The 18,282-nt window shown below is 41.1% G+C and overlaps 1 protein-coding gene across 4 annotated transcripts in view; it reads right to left on the bottom strand.

Moving 5' to 3' along the window:
• Positions 1–13,000, bottom strand: part of DLGAP4 (DLG associated protein 4) — a 524,530-nt gene extending 511,530 nt beyond the window's left edge. For all 4 annotated transcript variants that reach the window (XM_042466057.1, XM_042466061.1, XM_042466058.1 and 1 more), the window contains exon 1: positions 12,645–13,000. The gene's annotated coding sequence lies outside the window, so the exon portion shown is untranslated. The remainder of the gene's footprint in view (positions 1–12,644) is intronic.
• Between the last annotated feature and the right edge of the window lie 5,282 nt (positions 13,001–18,282).

Here is an 18,282-nt window from a genome sequence, read left to right as displayed (position 1 = left end):
GAGTCCAAGTTAGCCACAAATTTGAACATGGAGTCAACACAGTGCCTGAGCAGCCTAAAAAGGCCAATGCAATTTTAGGCTGCATCCATAGAAGTATAGTGGTCTAGATCAAGGGCAGTAAGTGGCCACTCTCTTCTGCTCTGGTTTAGGCCCCCCCGCGAATACTGTGTCCATTTCTGGGCCCACAATTTAAAAAGGATGTTGAGGGAACGGGAGTGTGTCCAAAGGAGGGACGACTAAATGGTGAAGTGTCTGGAAACCCATGTCCTATGTGAATGACTGAGGGAGCTGGGAGCTGGGGATGTTTAGCTGGAGAAGAGAAGGTTCAGAGGTGATATGATAGCCCTGTTTAAATACTTGAAGGGATGTCATTGGAGCAATGGATGCTAACTACGGAAAATAGATTCCCCCTCCACTTAGGAGGAACTTCTGACAAGTAAGGCTGTTCGCCGTGGAACACACCCCTGGAGTTGTAGGTGACTTTCTTTTCTGGAGGTCTCTAACACTAGGCTTCATGGCCATCTGTCGGGGATGCTTTGATTGAGACTCTCCTGCATGGCAGGGGGTTGGACTTGCAATCTCTTCTAACTCTCTGGTTCTATGATATAAGGAATGTAAGATAAAAGAACCAAAGGGAAATATATAGGTATTGGGAAACTATACCGATTAGAAAAACAGATATATATTACTTATTAAAAATATATTATATGCAACAAACAATTTGTGAACAAAATGATTGTATTCTTATTTGTGAAAAATGAAGTTTAATGTTATGGTACACAGGTATAATTGGTGGCAATGTTAAGTTTGCTGTAACTGTGGTGAATACCCATGTGATTAATATGTGGGATATTTAATAAAAAAGCCGAAGAACATAAACATCATGATGGTAAGAGTTGTTTGGTGTACTGCTTTGGAGACTGAAGGACTCTCTTTGGAAGTCTTTTATAGAGGTTGGATACGCACCTTTCAGGAAGCTTTAGTTGTGTATTCCTGCATGGCTAGTCTAGATGCTCTTGGCCTCTTTTTCCCACCTATGTGATGGCATACCCTCCAGACTGTCCTAATTTGAAAGAGACAGTTCCTATAATCCTTTATAAAAAGTCTCAGTTTCTGTCTCCTCTGTCCTATTTTTCCCCCTTTGCAGTCAGCTTACTTCCATTGCTGCAAATGGAGTTTATGTGTGCAAAAGTAGTTTTGCACTCAATTGAATCTGCACGGGGAGAGAAGAGAAGAAAGGGCCAGAGTATTCCTAATCCTTCCCTGGGGCTTTGGCAAAGCAAATCTATGCAAGCTGCTTTTGGATTTATGTTTTTCCTCATTATACTTTCTGCCATCTTAACCATACTCTGATATTGCTTGCTCAAACATGTCCTAGTTTTCTTCATCTAAATTGTTGGCAGGGTGTGTGATTATTTTATGATTCCTCTGAAGCAGACTCTGGGCAAGGGATATTTTAGCCATGGGTGTGAAGCCCATAGGTTACTCACGACCACTTTCAGGGCCATTTGCAGTCTAACCCATGTCCCTAATTCCTGAGGAAAAAGGCGAAGTGGAGTGGATATTACTTCTGCCTTTCTCACCAAACTAGAGACATGGGGTTTAGACTGCAAAATGGAATGGTTTGAATGGCAGGGGGATTTTGGGCAAACTGCATCTTGTAGGGACCTAAAACTGAAGGCAAATGGAGGTGTATAGGAGGCAGCAAGCATGATGAATGTTGTTAGGAACGTGAATATAAAGTTCAGTATTGGTGACGGTCTCCCTTATTCATTAATGTTGAATGAGCCAAGGCTTTGGTCTTAGACATCAGTTCGTTAGTCCCTTGAACTGAATCTTTGTTTGCTTTCTTACTAATGAAAATGGAGCTTTGCCTACAGGTCATCATAAATCTCTTTAGACATTGACCATTAGATGTGATTCCATGAAGGATAATGAGAGGTTTTCTGTTCAATTGCAATAGGACACACACATAACAGCAGCATGTCAGTTACTCAAAGGAAATATTGCTTGTTGAGGCATCTGCTTCTGCTGAGTGATGTGTTCTAGAGATTAGTTATGTATAGATTTGGGGCTCGATCATAGCAAAATATCATAGCATGTAGGTCTCCCATTCCTTTGGGGAAAACAAAACCGTTGCTCTATTCCATATCAGGCCTCCAGCCCCATCTAGTTCCAGCAGGGGCAGGGAGGTACAGTGAGACCTGCAGGCTGCATTTGGCATCAAAGCACCCCAGAAGCCACCCGTCCATTTGAGGGGCTATTTGTCAGCCAACATTGGCCGCAAATGACACAAAACTGCCCCAAATTACGATGTCATTTTTACCTTAGTCATGCCTCGCAAAACCACTCCTCGTGGCCCAAAACAGGCTGAAACTGGAATGATATTAACTTCTGAGTAATAATTAAAAAAAAAACACTTTTGGGGCCTACTTAGTAGGGAATGTGTGAGAGTATAAAATGTCCCCCAGCACTGCCTGCACTCCATGTATACAAGACAGGAAGTGGTGGTCCCTCGGGATGCCTAGACTTGGTGTGTGTGAGAAAGGGTCTTCTTTCCTAGCCCTATTAGAAATACAAGGATTGACCCTGTGTGCAAAACACAATATTCCACACTGACATTACAGTCCTTGTTTTTCTTTCTTTATTTGGATGTCAGAGTGTTGTGTTGTTTTTAAGTTACATGTTTTATTTCAGGGTGGTATAATTCCCTAAACACAAAATAATTGCACAGACAAGTTGGCAGTATGTCTGAGTCTTTGAAAACTGCGCTCACCTCTAAACAGACAATGAGGCGGCACATGCATAAAAGGCATTTCTGCTAGTCCTCTGCTCAGGAAGAGAATTTCTCTTACAGTTCCTCTGCCATGTTGTTCATTTTTTAAAAGGCTCTATTTCAGACACATGAAGGGCTGCATATGTTCTGCAACAAAATGTACCCGCAGCTTTAGAGGACGAATGATGGTATCCTTGTGTAACCTGCAATATTTCCTCTGAAGTTAGTGGAATGTTGATAATTTACACCAGCTGGGTCCAGATGTGAAAAGAATAATGCTGGACAAACTTACAGTTCACAGATAATTAATGCTCAAAGACACAAACATGGAGGCATTGGCCTTCAAATGCAGCCCATATATCGGCATCTTTCTCTTCGACTTTCTTCTCTCCTCCTTCTTTACTCACCTTGCCCTCGTCACTGTCTCACGCTAGGTGGTATCTAGTTGATTTCCCCCCCAGAGTCTATCACCCTGGAACTCATTTTGATTAAGGGTGCTATAAATTCTCTAAAGAAACAAAGTGAATGAGTGAACAAAACTTTTTGAGGACTGCTTTTTCAAAGCCTCCTGGTTGTGCTTGGTACAACACCTGCCGTGTGTGCATGTGCATGTGCACACACACAATGCATTACATGTGCCTGCCTACCTTCAAGCCACCTGTCAGTTATGGCAACCCATTAATTCTTGAACAGTTTTTAGACAGGAATACTACAGAGGTGTGTTTTGCCAGTTCCATTGCTCTGATGAAACAACCTACAGCACCAGGTATTCATTGGTGTCCCATCCAATACTAACAAAGGCTGGACACCGATTAGCTTCCAAGTCTGATGGGATCTGGTGGTCCTGCTTTATAGCTGATAATAATATATTTCGAAGTAAAGGGCACTATATACAAATCAAACCTCGTGACTTTTCTTTGTGATAATGCATTTCAAATTATTTATTAATTTTGCTATGAGTTGTAATGCCCATTCATTTCATCACCCGGGCCAAGGTTGAAGGAACATTATTTTGAGCTAAACTTACTTGCATTACTCAGTGCGGCACATTTAGTGTGTATCTGGATTACAACACTGCAACCAAGCACTTCACAGTGTGAGTGCATGTGCATGTGTGTATTTTCAAGGGAGTGCTCTTGCTCTAAAATCCTTTTTTTTTTTTTTTTTTTGCCTTGGGGCCCAAAGAAAATTGCCAGGGTATAAATCTGGAGTATCATTGTCAGCTGCTCAGCAGGACCTTCTCCTTCCTCCTGGGGCAAAGGAGAGACATCTCAATAGCGCAGTAGCTTAAAAGTGTGTGTATCTATTTCCCTCTTCTGTTAGATTGGTGTTTTTTTTGTTTCCGCAGCATTCTCTGTACCACAATTGTCGCTATTTATCCTGTTAAGACATCATAAGGGCTTCCCTTTGTAAAAATTACCAGGGCTGTTTTTTTACATGACAAGGGTGTGGCCTAGGTCTCAAGTTTGACCCTGGCTCGAGACCCGGGATTGCCTTGAGTTGGCAACCCTAGCAGACCCCGATGGTCAATGTAGAAAAATCACTCACCTAGAACGTATTTCACGGAGGGGGGCATACTTATCAAATTTGCAGATGACACCAAACTAGAAGGAGTAGCTAATACCCCAGAGGACAGGATCAAAATTCAAAATGACCTGAATAGACTAGAAAGCTGGGTCAAAGCTAACAAAATGAATTTTAACACAGAGAAATGTAAGGCACTGCACTTAGGGCCAAAAAAATGAAAGGCAGAGATATAGGATGGGCGACACCTGGCTGAATAAGACTACATGTGAAAGGGATCTGGGAGTCCAAGTAGACCACAAATTGAACATGAGTCAACAGTGCCATGCAGCAGCTAAAAAGGCCAATGCAATTTTAGGCTGCATCAATAGAAGTATAGTGTCTAGATCAAGGGAAGTAATAGTGCCACTCTATTCTGCTCTGGTCAGGCCCCACCTGGAATACTGTGTCCATTTCTGGGCACCACAATTTAAAAAGGATGTTGAGAAACGGGAGTGTGTCCAAAGGAGGGCGACTAAAATGGTGAAGTGTCTGGAAACCATGTCCTATGATGAATGACTGAGGGAGCTGGGGATGTTTAGCCTGGAGAAGAGAAGGTTAAGAGGTGATATGATAGCCCTGTTTAAATACTTGAAGGGATGTCATATTGGAGCAATGGATGCTAACTACAGGAAAATAGATTCCACCTCAAAATTAGGAGGAACTTCCTGACAGTAAGGGCTGTTCGACAGTGGAACACACTACCTTGGAGTGTAGGTGACTTTCCTTTCCTGGAGGTCTCTAAACAGAGGCTTCATGGCCATCTGTCGGGGATGCTTTGATTGAGATCTCCTGCATGGCAGGGGGTTGGACTTGCAATCTCTTCTAACTCTCTGATTCTATGAATAAGGAATGTAAGATAAAAGAACCAAAGGGAAATATTATAGGTATTGGAAATATATATTAGAAAACAGATACTATATATTACTTATTAAAAATATATTATATGCAACAAACAATTAGTAAGAAAATGATTAGTATATCTTATTTGTGAAAAATGAAGTTTAATGTTATGGTAAAGTATAATTGGTGGCAATGTTAAGTTTGCTGTAACTGTTGGAATACACATGTGATTAATATGTGGAGATATTTAATAAAAATGCAGAAGAACATAAACATCATGATGGTAAGAGTTGTTTGGATGGACTGCTTTGGAGACTGAAGGACTCTCTTTGGAAGTCTTTAAATAGAGGTTGGATAGCCACCTTTCAGGAAAGCTTTAGTTGTGTATTCCTGCATGGCTAGTCTAGATGCTCTTGCCTCTTTTCCACCTCTGTGATGGCATACCCTCCAGACTGTCCTAATTTGAAAGAGACAGTTCCTATTAATCCTTTATAAAAATGTCTCAGTTTCTGTCTCCTCTTCCTATTTTCCCCCTTTTCAGTCAGCTTACTTCAATTGCTGCAAACTGAGTTTAGTGTGCAAAAGTAGTTTGCACTCAATTAATTCAGCAAGGGGAGAAGAGAAGAAAGGGCAGAGTATTCCTAATCCTTCCCTGGAGGCTTTGGCAAAAGCAAATCTATGCAATCTCTTTTGGATTTTATGTTTTTCTTCATTAATACTTTCTGCCATCTTAACCATACTCTGATATTGCTTGCTCAAACATGTCCTAGTTTTCATCTCTAAATTGTTGGAGGGTGTGTGATTTTATGATTCCCTCTGAAAGCAGACTCTGGCAAGGGATTTTAGACCATGGGTGTGAAGCCCATAGGTTACTCACGACCACTTTCAGGGCCATTTTGCAGTCTAAACCCATGTCCCTAATTCCTGAGGAAAAGCAGAAGTGGAGTGGAATACAGTGCTACCTCGGGTTACGAAATTAATTCGTTCCGCCGTTCCGTTCGTAACCCGAGTAATTTCGCAACCCGAAAAGGCTTTCCGTTAGCGCTGGAAAGCCGCTAGCCGCGCTTTGCGTTTGAATTTCGCGCCAAAATAAATTTCGTAACCCGAAAAAAATATCGTAACCCGGAACAGTTTTTTCCAATCTAACTTTTTCGTATCCCGGAAATTTCGTAACGCGATCAATTCGTATCCCGGGGCACCACTGTATACTTCTGCCTTTCCTCACAAACTAGAGACATGGGTTTAGACTGCAAAATGGAATGGTTTGAATGGCAGGGGGATTTTGGGCCAAACTGCATCTTGTAGGGACCTAAAACTGAAGGCAAATGAGAAGTGTATAGGAGGCCAGCAGCATGAATTGTTGTTAGGAAGTGAATATAAAGTTCAGTATTTGGTGCAGGTCTCCCTTATTCATTTAATGTTGAATGAGCCAAGGCTTTGGTCTTCAGACATCATTGTCTTAGCTCCCTTGAACTGAAATCTTTGTTGCATTTCTTACTCCATGAAACTGGAGCTTTGCCTACAGGTCATCCTAAAAGCTTTTTAGACATGACATTAGATGTGATTCCATGGAAGGATAATGAGAGGTTTCTGTTCAATTGCAATAGACACATCACATAACAGCAGAATGTCAGTTACCTCAAAGGAAATATTGCTTTGTTGAGGCATCTGCTTCTGCTGAGTGTGTTATCAGAGATTAGTATATGTATAAGATTGGGGCTCGATCAATTAGCAAAATATCATAGCATGTAGGTCTCCCCATTCCTTTGGGGAAAACAAACACAGTTGCTCTATTCCATATCAGGCCTCCAGCCCATCTAGTTCAGCAGAGGGCAGGGAGGTACAAGTGAGACCTGCAGGCTGCATTTGGCAATCAAAGCACCCCAGAAGCCACCCAGTCCATTTGAGGGGCTATTTGTCAGCCAAACATTGCCGCAAATGACACAAAACTGCCCCAAATACTATGTCATTTTTACCTATGTCATGCCTGCAAACCACTCCTCGTGGCCAAAACAGGCTGAAACTGGAAGTGATATTAACTTCTGAGTAATAATTTAAAAAAAAAAACACTTTTGTGGCCTACTTAGGGCAAGGATAGTGTGCAGAGTATAAAAATGTCCCCAGCACTGCTGCCCACTCCATGTATACACTGACAGGCAGTGAATGGCTCCTCGGGATGCCAGACTTGGTGTGTGTGAGAAAGGGTCTTCTTTCCTAGCCCTACTTAGAAATACAAGGATTGACCCCTGTGTGCAAAACCAATATTCCACACTGACATACAGTCCTTGTTCTTTCTTTCTTAATTTGGATGTCAGAGTGTTGTTGTTTTTTAAGTTACATGTTTTATTTCAGGCTGGTACAATTCCATAAAACCAAACATAATTGCACAGCACAGTTGCAGTGTGTCCTGAGTCTTTGAAACGCGCTCCCACTCTAAACAGACACATGAGGCACATGCATACAAGGCATTCTGCTAGTCCTCTGCTCAGGAAGAGAATTTCTCTTACAGTTCCTCTGCCAATTTGTTCATTTTTAAAAGGCTCTATTTCAGACACATGAAGGGCTGCATATGTTCTGCACAAAATGTACCCGCAGCTTTAGAGGACGAATGATGTATCCTTTGTACACCTGCATAATTCCTCTGAAGTTAGTGGAATGTTGCTAATTTACACCAGCTGGTTCCAGATGTGGAAAAGATCTCATGCTGCACACAGTCCAGCTCATTATTTCAAAGACCAACACAGGAGGCATTGTGCTTCCAAACTGCCAGCCACAATAATCTGGAGCATCCTCTCTCACTTTCTCCCTCCTTCCTTCCCTCCCCCCTTCCTTTCTCTCCCTTGCCCTCTCCCTGTCTCACGCTAGGTGGTATCTAGTTGATTCCCCCCCCCAGAGTCTATCACCCTGGAACTCATTTTGATTAAGGGTGATACATAAATTCTCTAAAGAAACAAAGTGAATGAGTGAACAAATACTTTTTGAGGACTGCTTTTTCAAAAGCCTCCTGGTTGTGCTGTACAACACCTGCCGTGTGTGCATGTGCATGTGCACACACACATATGCATATACATGTGCCTGCCTACCTTCAAGCCACCTGTCAAGTTATGGCAAGCCCATTAATTTCATACAGTTTTCTTAGACAAGGAATACTCAGAGGTGATTTTGCCAGTTCCATTCCTCTGATGAAACACAACCTACAGCACCAGGTATTCATTGGTGGTCTCCCATCCAATAACTAACAAAGGCTGACACCGATTAGCTTCCAAGATCTGATGGGATCTGGTGCCTGCTTTATAGCTGATAATAAATATATATTTCGAAGTAAAGGTCAATATAATACAAATCAAACCTATGACTTTTACTTGTATATGCATTTCAAAATTATTTATTAATTTTACTATGAGATGTAATGCCAATTCATTTTCACTACCTGGCCAAGGTTGAAGGAACATTATTTTGAGCTAAACATTACTTAGCATCTACTAGTGCTGCACAATGTTAGTGTACTGGGATTAAACACTGCAAACCAAGCAGCTTCACAGTGTGAGTGCATGTGCATGTGTGTATTTTCAAGGGAGTGCTCTTGCTCTAAAATTCCTTTTTTTTTTTCTTTTTTTTCTAGGTCTCAAGGTTTGACCCTTGCCTCAGGACCCGGGATTGCCTTGAGTTGGCAACCCTATTGCAGACCCCGATGGTCAATGTAGAAAAATCACTCAACCTAACGTATTTCACGGGGCCATTGTGGTGCACTTTTGCTCCCATTTTTGGTGTACGGAAGAAGTATGGATATAATTGTAACAAAACACTTATGCCATGGCTAAGACCTCTCCTGCACAGAGTACCTTTTACAATGTCATAATGACATTGCTAGGTAAGCATGCAGTTTTGCTATTGCTCCATTACTTCACAGCTACAACACTGTATGTAGCCTGTACCATTACGTGGGATGAGGCAGCTGCCTCAGGCAGCAACTAATGACATCATGAAAGGGCAGCAAATTATTAGTCATTTAATATGTTATTATTATAGTTTTACTGCCAGGGAAATGAGATGAGCTTGTGGGATTCTCACTCATTTGCTAAAAATAACCTGGCTGGCTTTTAGCTACTATGTGCTTTAATGGGGGTGGGGGTGGGAGGTTGGCATGTACTGTTCTGCCTCAGGCAACAAACTGTTTTAAGCTGACCTTGTTTGCAGTACTTTTAGCAGTTCTGCAGTGATGCAGTGAATACAAACTCGTTCACCATGTGCCATAGTGAATCCACATGCATTCAAATTACATACTTACTATAGTCATGTGAACTGTCTCAGAGAAGAAACCAGCACCATGCCTATACATTTATCTTCTGGAGATGACAGACAAGAGCTGCAACCACAGTGGAGAAATAATGTGGTTTGACACCACTTTAATTACCATGGTTCAATGCTATGGAATTTTGGTAATCGTAGTTTGTTGTGGCACCAGAGCAAACTGGATTATTTCTCCAATGTGCATGTAGCCAAGATGTACCTTCCTCCCATTCCATGTACAACTGGTAGTGGGACACTGTCCTCCACCATACCTGTGTAAACTAAGTGAGAAGATCTTGGTCACTAAGTACACAGCACCCGTTCCTCCATCTTGTTGCCATCTCCAAACATGGTGCTTGCGTTTACTGTCTCTCTCTTTCCGCCTAATGATGGAGCTGTCCCCAAGATAACTTTAGATACATGGCTTCTTTGTTTCTCATGTTCTCTGTTTATTTTGCTTCTAGGTAGGATCTACATATTAGCCTTCTCAGCTTGCAATATTTTGAACAACTCTAACACAAAGTGATATATGTATCATTTTAGATACAAATTTCCTACAAACCCTGCACTTTTTCTGTATCAACTGAATTTTGCTCTTTTACAAGCCAGAAGAGAGGTTTATCACTGGCTGATGCCTTCTACAAAAATGTGCACAGGAACAATGCATCCATGTGAACCAAGATGCTGAGAAATGATCCAATATTGAATTATATTCAATATCCTCACCAGCAAGGGACGACATATGCCTCAGTCATCAAAACTCTTCCCATCACTTTTTGATGTGAACACCACTTTACCCCACAGCACCCCCTGCTGATTTCCTTCTGGCACAACACATGTTCTCTGTTGCTGCAGATTTTGAAAGAAAATGCAGTACAATCCATGACCAGGATCATAGCAAAAATGGGAAACAGCTGAGCAGTCTTATATTGAACTTGTTCATTGCTTCAGCATGCTTGTAACAAGTATGGAAATAATAGCTTATAACAGAGAGTTTCCGATTTATATTGAAGTTGGTAGGCAACATGAGACTCCAAAGTACAGGGGAGAAATGGAGAGACCAAAGAAAAAGGAATAACAGCTAAGTAATCGTATGGCTTATTGACTCTCAGATTCTTTCAGCCACTCTTTCTGTTGACCTTTAAAAAGAACTAATTTCTCTAGCTCGGTGGTGCTCTCCACATGTTTTGGATTGCAACTCCATCAGCCCCCCATTAGAGTGGTCAATGCTCAGGAATTATGGGAGTTGTTGTTCAGATCATCCACAGGCCACCAGGTTGCCGACCCTGCCTTAGCTACTTCAAACTTCTTCCCCCCTGCCATCTCCATCTTTCCAACTTCACACTTCCCTTCCAATTTTTTCCATGTTCAGGAAGACCCTAAAGGCTGAATGATTTGCCATCTTCCCAGGTCACTATAATTTCAACAATCGTTCCTAGAACGGAAGCATGTGACTACTTCCACTCCCTCCTGTTTATCCCAATTGATTACCATTGTGTACCTTTTATAATATTGGCAGAACACCTGAAATGGGTTGAGCTTTCCTGACCCCACCCCCTTATTTTGGGAAAATATTTTCTCCCTTCACCTTCTCACATGTGTGCTGGTTGAAGAAAAACATCTTAATGAACCAAATCCATAGCGCTGTTTTACCTTCCCACTCTACTGCTACAAGGCAGAGTATTGCTACAGGCTGAAAAAGGTTTTTTTCTCTCCAGGTGACAAGCACATACATGGCCATTCTCCCATTGAAACAGGACTGCTTTCAATGGTCCCCTGAGTCACACTCACATGGGTGCGTGCACACACACACACACTGAACACTGTTGCTCATCACATTTCTACACACGAGTGAACCGCCCCATACTCAGTTAATCATCACACCCCCACCCATCCCCAGCAGAGAAATATTAATGTCACAAATGCCAATTCTCCCATTATCACAGTTTTATGCACACATGCTCCATTATGTGTGTGTGTGCATACAGGCATACAGTTCTAGACATAAATATACTGATACATATATGCTGATCACATAATCAGTGGTTAGCTGTGTGAGTGCTAAGTTTTCCTGAAGTGAGGTGCAGGAAGACTGCAGAATATGAGGAAATAGGTATAAAGCTTTGAATATGAGTCTCTGCCATGTGAGTTGGCAAATCTCCTAAGTTTTCTCCAGTGGTGTGGCACATGCCTCCCTCTCGAACAAATGCTTCTGTAGGCAGATGGGTTACCTACAAATATGTCTTTAACGTCTCCCCGATATTAGTGTTAAGTGATTGTATGCTCCGCCTTTGTTTGTCATGATTTTCTTGGTTTTTACATTGAGCATGGTCCTAGAAAGGCAAGATATGTATCTCTTCAATAAATGACTACTTTTATTAGCTCTGCTTTAAGAGCAATCTTACTACATCATACCTTAGGATATCAAAATAAAGCTCGTCCACTTCCCAACAATAGACTGGAGTGGCTTGCCCATGATCATGTTTACCAGTCTTTTGGGGTGTTATTTGGGGCTAACTTAGTGGACCTGAATATGAACCACCCACCTATCTTACTGCTGCCCATCACCATGGTATCTGACTCTGTGACGCATAAAATCAATAGCAACACAGAACATTCAAATCCTGCTGCCAAGTACAATAACATTAAATGGCTTCCTTCTCCTCAACACTATTTTTTCAACCCGCAGGTTGATGAGGACCATCATTCCTTCTTTCCCTTTCTTCTAACACAGGCTAATAAGAGACTGGTGCTAGCAGTTAAAGCAGGTACATTTCAAGGTCTTAAGAACTGAAGAGACACAGAGACAATGATCAAGATGGGCCAAGGTAGAAGACTGACAGGAACAAAACAATGCACTAAGTTGCCCGCATGAATCAACAGCATCTAGGGCTGTTGCATGGAAAGAGATAAGAGGACAGAACAGTCCTCCACAAAAGCACAACAGATATCTCACCCACCCCACCCACCTTCTCCACCTCACCTGAAAACAGACAGCATGACAGTAATAATAACATTGGGATCTCTAAATTTCATACTTCATTATGGAAAAGAAAACCATGTCAAAAGACAACAATGCCATTTATGAAGGCCCCTAGACAGCATCTTCTTCTCTCTTTTTTTTCTTCCAGTCATTTTGGCAGAAGAAGAATGAAGATGGGGCTGGACTCACCTGGATGTCAGAGGAAGGGACAGCAGACAATCTACCAGCAGGTGCTATCCCTCGCCATGCTATACTTGTCCAAAGAAAGCTTTGTGGAAAGGCCCATCTTAATTATTGTGTCAGTTCTTTCTTCTTTTCCTCATCTGCTCCCCTCCCCTCTTTTTTCCTTCTTCAAAGAAAAAAAATCCTCCTCTCTATGCAGCAGCCACCGTTTTCCCCATAATGATCACTGATGCGATGCCCATTCATTCAGCTTTTCACTCCCTTCCACCTCTCTTTCCCAGCCTCCTGGATTGAGGTTGTTAGTGATGCTGCAGCAGTGCTGAGATCCCCCCCTGAGAGTACAGCGCAGAGAGGTTGGGAGGGGGAAATAGAGTTGGGGAGGGAGAGAAGGCAGAGATGAGAAAGAGAGAAAGAAAAAGAGAGAGAGAGAGGAGAGAGAGGAAGGCAGGCAGGCAGGCCTCAAAACCAGATCTGGATTCGTAGAGGAGTCTGGAATACTACAAAACATGCACATAAAGGAAACTAGGACAGAGGAAGAGCTGGGCCAAAGCTTTTACTGAAGCACTCTATTATTGTGCCTCTGGTATATGGTCAACACACCAGAAAATCTGAGGCATTCAATAAGTTATAGGCAAGAAGAGGCAGTCAATCCAAAGAGACAGGCAACAGACAGACCCTGCTTGATTTGAAACTTTGTCAGTGCTTTTACCGCATGCCTTGATTTTTCAAGGTGGGTAAAATCTCACAGACTGGAATCAACTGCTGCAACTCAGCAGGTGGAATCCAGCATGAGATAAAGCCACAGATTGTGGACAGTTCCTTTTGTTTTTAAGGCATGGTAAAAACAAGCAAGAAGGGTGCTTGTTCACTGTTGTTATAAGTGTTTTCACAGAGTGGAGAATGACAGCCTGGCAAATTAACAATAATGACCATAACAATACGTCTGTGCATTTCCCAGCTTGTCAGTTTGTAAACTGCACAGAAGAAAAGAGCAATTGTAGACTGCAGTCCCTAGGTCTCTTTGTTTTGGAGTAGTCTCTCTCTGAAGATTATGGAATTTTACAGTAGCTACTGTGGTTGAAGCATGTAATGACAGTCTGCATACGGAAAATGTCATGTAAAATTCAGTTGGCAGAAGGGAGGTGTATTGAGGGGAGGATAGGAATGGATGTACTTATTTTGCTAAACTGCTAATTTTCTGTATATCCCAGCCAAAGCAACGATGCTATACTCCACTATGGGCATTGTTTCCACTCTGTTGTGTCCCGAGAGTTATACATAATTGTTATGTCATGATTGTATAATCTAGCAGACAAAGAATATATGAGTACTATACAATGAATGTGATCTTAAGATGAGTGCATGCACACACCACACACCCATGCAGAGTTAGGGTTGGCTAGTCAATCATGTTTTGTTGTCTTAGTGGCAGTTTTAGCTCCACCTTTTAGGTTACTCACTAATTTATTGCAGTTTTGTTTTTGCTATCTTTTTTAACAGAACCACACTCACACCCCGAAATAACAGTACAACGTTTTCAAATACCACAACAAGTTGCAGCATAAGCAGCTAACTTATCCATGTACATCACTTGACACATCAGAGGGATACTATGTGCTGTTGTTGAGATGGCATATCAAGGCACAGAGAGAACTAAATTTTTCATTAGCCAGTTGGAATAAAAGTTATAAATACATTGTTGAGAGCTTCTATCTCAAAGCTAAAAGTAAATTGTTTCTCCCACAAAGGACAATTCCTCCCACCTTAACTTATGGCTAGAAAGAGATGATCTCCATCAATCCCACCCATTTCTGTTTGACCAGAAAGTTATGACACAGACCTCTGATCAGCTAAAAAAGTTCTTATATAACATGATATGAGCCTATTGAAACTGGGGAAACGTTTGAAACTGTGTTCAAAAATGAAGCTATGAAACTATCTCTACCTTCTGAGGACAGAACAGATGAGAGTTACATAAATTTCATGCGAATTGGGAGAACGTACAAACTTTGTAACCTTAACATTTTGTCCAATCTTTATTTGCAATAATTACAACAACATGTTGTTGTTTTTGTTACTATTCACTGAAATTACCACTGAATTTTTTTGTTATTCACTGAATTTCAACTGAATTTATATCCCACCTTTCTCCCGTGGAATTCTAAATGCACACTTTTTGTGTACAAGTCAACACATCATCTTGACCAACCAAGAAAGCTGTAAACCTATAAAATATAGATCACTAGTTTTCAACTTTTGTTCCCCCAGAAATTTGGACTTCAGCTCACAGAAGCCCCAGCCAGTGTGGCCAATGATAAAGGACTCTGGGACTCCAACAAATAATGGATTCATGTTGGATAAACATTTACCAAAAGAGAAAATAGAACAGGCTTGTTTGCTGGTTGTCACGATTCTATTTTCCTGTTTTTCTGTGATGTTACGGTTTATGTTTATATTTTTAATACAGTTGCTGGATTTCACTACAAATCTGTTGAAGTAGTATTATAAACCAGATGTAATAGGTATGAGGGGCTTAGTGGTGAAGTATGATGGGATTTGTGGTGTTTGTACAAGGGAAAATGATTGCTTGGCTGGTTAATGAACAAATATGTGAGGAAGGGTCTTGGTACTGGTTTCAAGATCTTAAGAATTGAAGAGGCACAGAGAAAACTATCAAGATGGTCCAAGGCAGAATACTGACAGGAACAGCCTGAAAGGGAGATGTGTCCAGACAGGTGAGCAAGAATGAATGTGGAATGTTTTGGTTTATGAGCAAATGAGAGGAAAAGCCTACAAACCTATTGGGGGTGTTCATTGCTTACTATATGCTTATAACTGGGGATTATGGTAGTTCTGTCTATAGAAGTCAAGCTGTTAAATTCTTTGGTTACTGATAAAAAGTTCTGCTGTTAACATACAGATGACTGGTTTATTTTACCAAAGGGAGTGGGCAAAGCCTGACACTGCTGCTCCATAGGGTAGGACATGAATTTACAAATTTAATTTTTTGACTAAATATCCATAAAAGTTTCCTGAAGTTAAGAGCTGTTTGAAGGAATAGACAGCCATGGAGGATGGTGTTCTCTTCTTCATCAGACATTTCTAAACAGAGGCAGTTGGCCATCTGTTTGCAGTTCTTTAACTGTGGATTTCCAGCATTCATAGTGAGTTGGACTAGCTGTCCCATAGGATAATCTCTGCAGCGATTTTACTCCTGTGATTCTATTATTCTGGCTTACTTTTTCTGAATGATAAATTGCTCAAAAGAAAGCAAAAACAATTGCAATGTTTGGCTGTTGACAATCTTTAGTTGACATTTCACATATACCACTGAATATGTGCAAGCACAGCCAAGTGTAGCTGCAAGGAGGGCCAAATGTCAGGGACTAACACTGGCAGACCACTGCCAATGACCAGGTCTTCCTGATTTCTCCAGTATTTGCTGTCATGACTTGTTTGCTCACCCTATGCAAAAGAACAACATGGCCCCTCCTCCTCCATTCAGAAGCTGACTGAATTGGCAGGTGAAAGAATTGAATATTGCTATGATTGGCTATGAGCCGGCACAAGAGGTGTAAAACAGGCTGCGAAGCACACACAGTGCTGTCCTCCACAAGAGGCAAATAAGCAGGGGTCTCAGGAGAAGTGACTGGTGGCTTACCAATGCACCCTCTGCTTCTGCTACCTGAAGAATTGCCTTATGTTGCTTAGTGGCAGAACTTGCCTGGCATGTCCACTCTAAGCACCTGAACTGTAACAGGGAGTAGCTGGTAATGGTGGTTGTGGTGGACCTGCAATGGAGATAGGAAATAACATCTGAATTACCAACCTCAAGGTAATCATAGGAAAAATGACATGCTTTTCCCCCTTTTCTTTTCTTTCTTAATGGAATCAGTGGGATAGGGGAAGTGAATGGGCAGCAGCAGATAAGAACTGATGTTAACCCAAGAGCATGCCCAATCCTCCCCTCCCCTAATACCAATTCTGGTTTCAAGACTGGACACAAGTAGGAAAGGAGTATCCTGGAATATAACACCTCATTCTTATAAATGCATATGTCCAGGAAGCAAAATAAACTTTTGAAGACATTATGTTGCAGGATCAGGATACACGTGCAGCTTGGATGCACATGTGCACTCATATCACAAATGTGCATCATATTGTGCAGCATCCAGTGCAATCTCTGTGACCTGCAATGGAGATAGGAAAGAACATCTGGATCTATGATTACCAACCTCTAGGTACCTTACAATGCATTGCTACCTCTGCATGAAGGTCAGTACTATGGTTCAGATTCTACATCACATCAGTGTAGCATAAATATCCATTGGCAGAATAATGTCACACAATCCCTAAACTAAATATCAGTGTAGCACAGCATATATGGATCAATGGCCAATGCACATAGCTGACAACCCATTTTGCAAACCACAGTGTATAGGAACAACATGCATTCACATACTATTTTGTACAATTTAATTTGTAGAGGGTAGATTTGAATTGAAATTTCACTTGTTCAGAAGCTGAAAATTATAGTGCTGAAATGTATTGAGAGCAAAAGTTGCTATATCAGTTCATGTCAAATACTTGGCTTTGTAATGCAATGGCCCTGAATTGGTTCCTGCTTTAAGCTATTATTCGAAACAAAAGGATGTAATACAGGACAGTTGGACACTGTAAAAGAGAAACATATAGAGAATATGTTTGATTGATGGGTACCCCACAATGGATAGAGACGTATGTTAGGTGTAATACTAGAATATCCAATAAATATACAGGAGTGTAAATGTTTAATTCAAAGGTAACCAATGAAATGTAATTTGTAGTTTTCTTTGTTCAAAGTACTATAAAAGCTTGGTTCACTTTGGAATCGGGGTCCCAGTAATTTGGATGTATTTCTTCTGGGAACACTGCAGCAAATAAACTATATTTTCCTTTCCAATCAGGTCTGGATTCTGATAAAAATTCTGGTTTGAAATTACTCTGCAACAAATGTGCTGTCACATGTACAACAGTCCCATACAGTGATATTCAGAGATAATAATAATAATAATAATAATAATAATAATAATGTTTATTACTTATACCCTGCTTTTCAGCCAAAAGGCTATCAGAGCGGCTTACAAATTGTTAGTTGGACATTTATAGCTGTGTTAGTCTATTTCACTACAAAGGGAACTTGCAGCACCTTTGAGATTAATGGTGCCACATGTGCAACTCTGCTTATGCTGCTGTCAGCTGGATACGCTTATTGAACACTGTCCAAAAAAAAAAAGTCACTCCACATGTGTAGTGCAACCTATGCCTCCATATGCCACTAACAGGATGCTGTTCTATCCATGCAGTACAACCTTTCAGAGACTGCTGCAATTAAGATGCAATTAATAGGCACAATTTTATCTGTGATTAAAGAATTAATAAAGTAATGACACCAATTAAATGGGTTAACATTCAGAAGGCAACCAAGTAAACTTGCCAGCTATTCTAAGCACCCCCATTGGTATTCATTCATATGCACATTGCTGCAATGATTTTGGAGAAACTCCAGTTTCAGAGGAAAATGAAAACAGAGTTCTGTTTGCCTGCCTATTGCAAATACAATTTGGAGTGTGCAAAAGCACAGCTGCCTTTACAGAATTAATAT

Source organism: Sceloporus undulatus, chromosome 4, assembly GCF_019175285.1.
Source record: "Sceloporus undulatus isolate JIND9_A2432 ecotype Alabama chromosome 4, SceUnd_v1.1, whole genome shotgun sequence".
Lineage (NCBI taxonomy): Eukaryota > Metazoa > Chordata > Lepidosauria > Squamata > Phrynosomatidae > Sceloporus > Sceloporus undulatus.
Note: the sequence above shows the minus strand (reverse complement) of the source record. Positions and strands in the feature narration are given on the sequence as shown.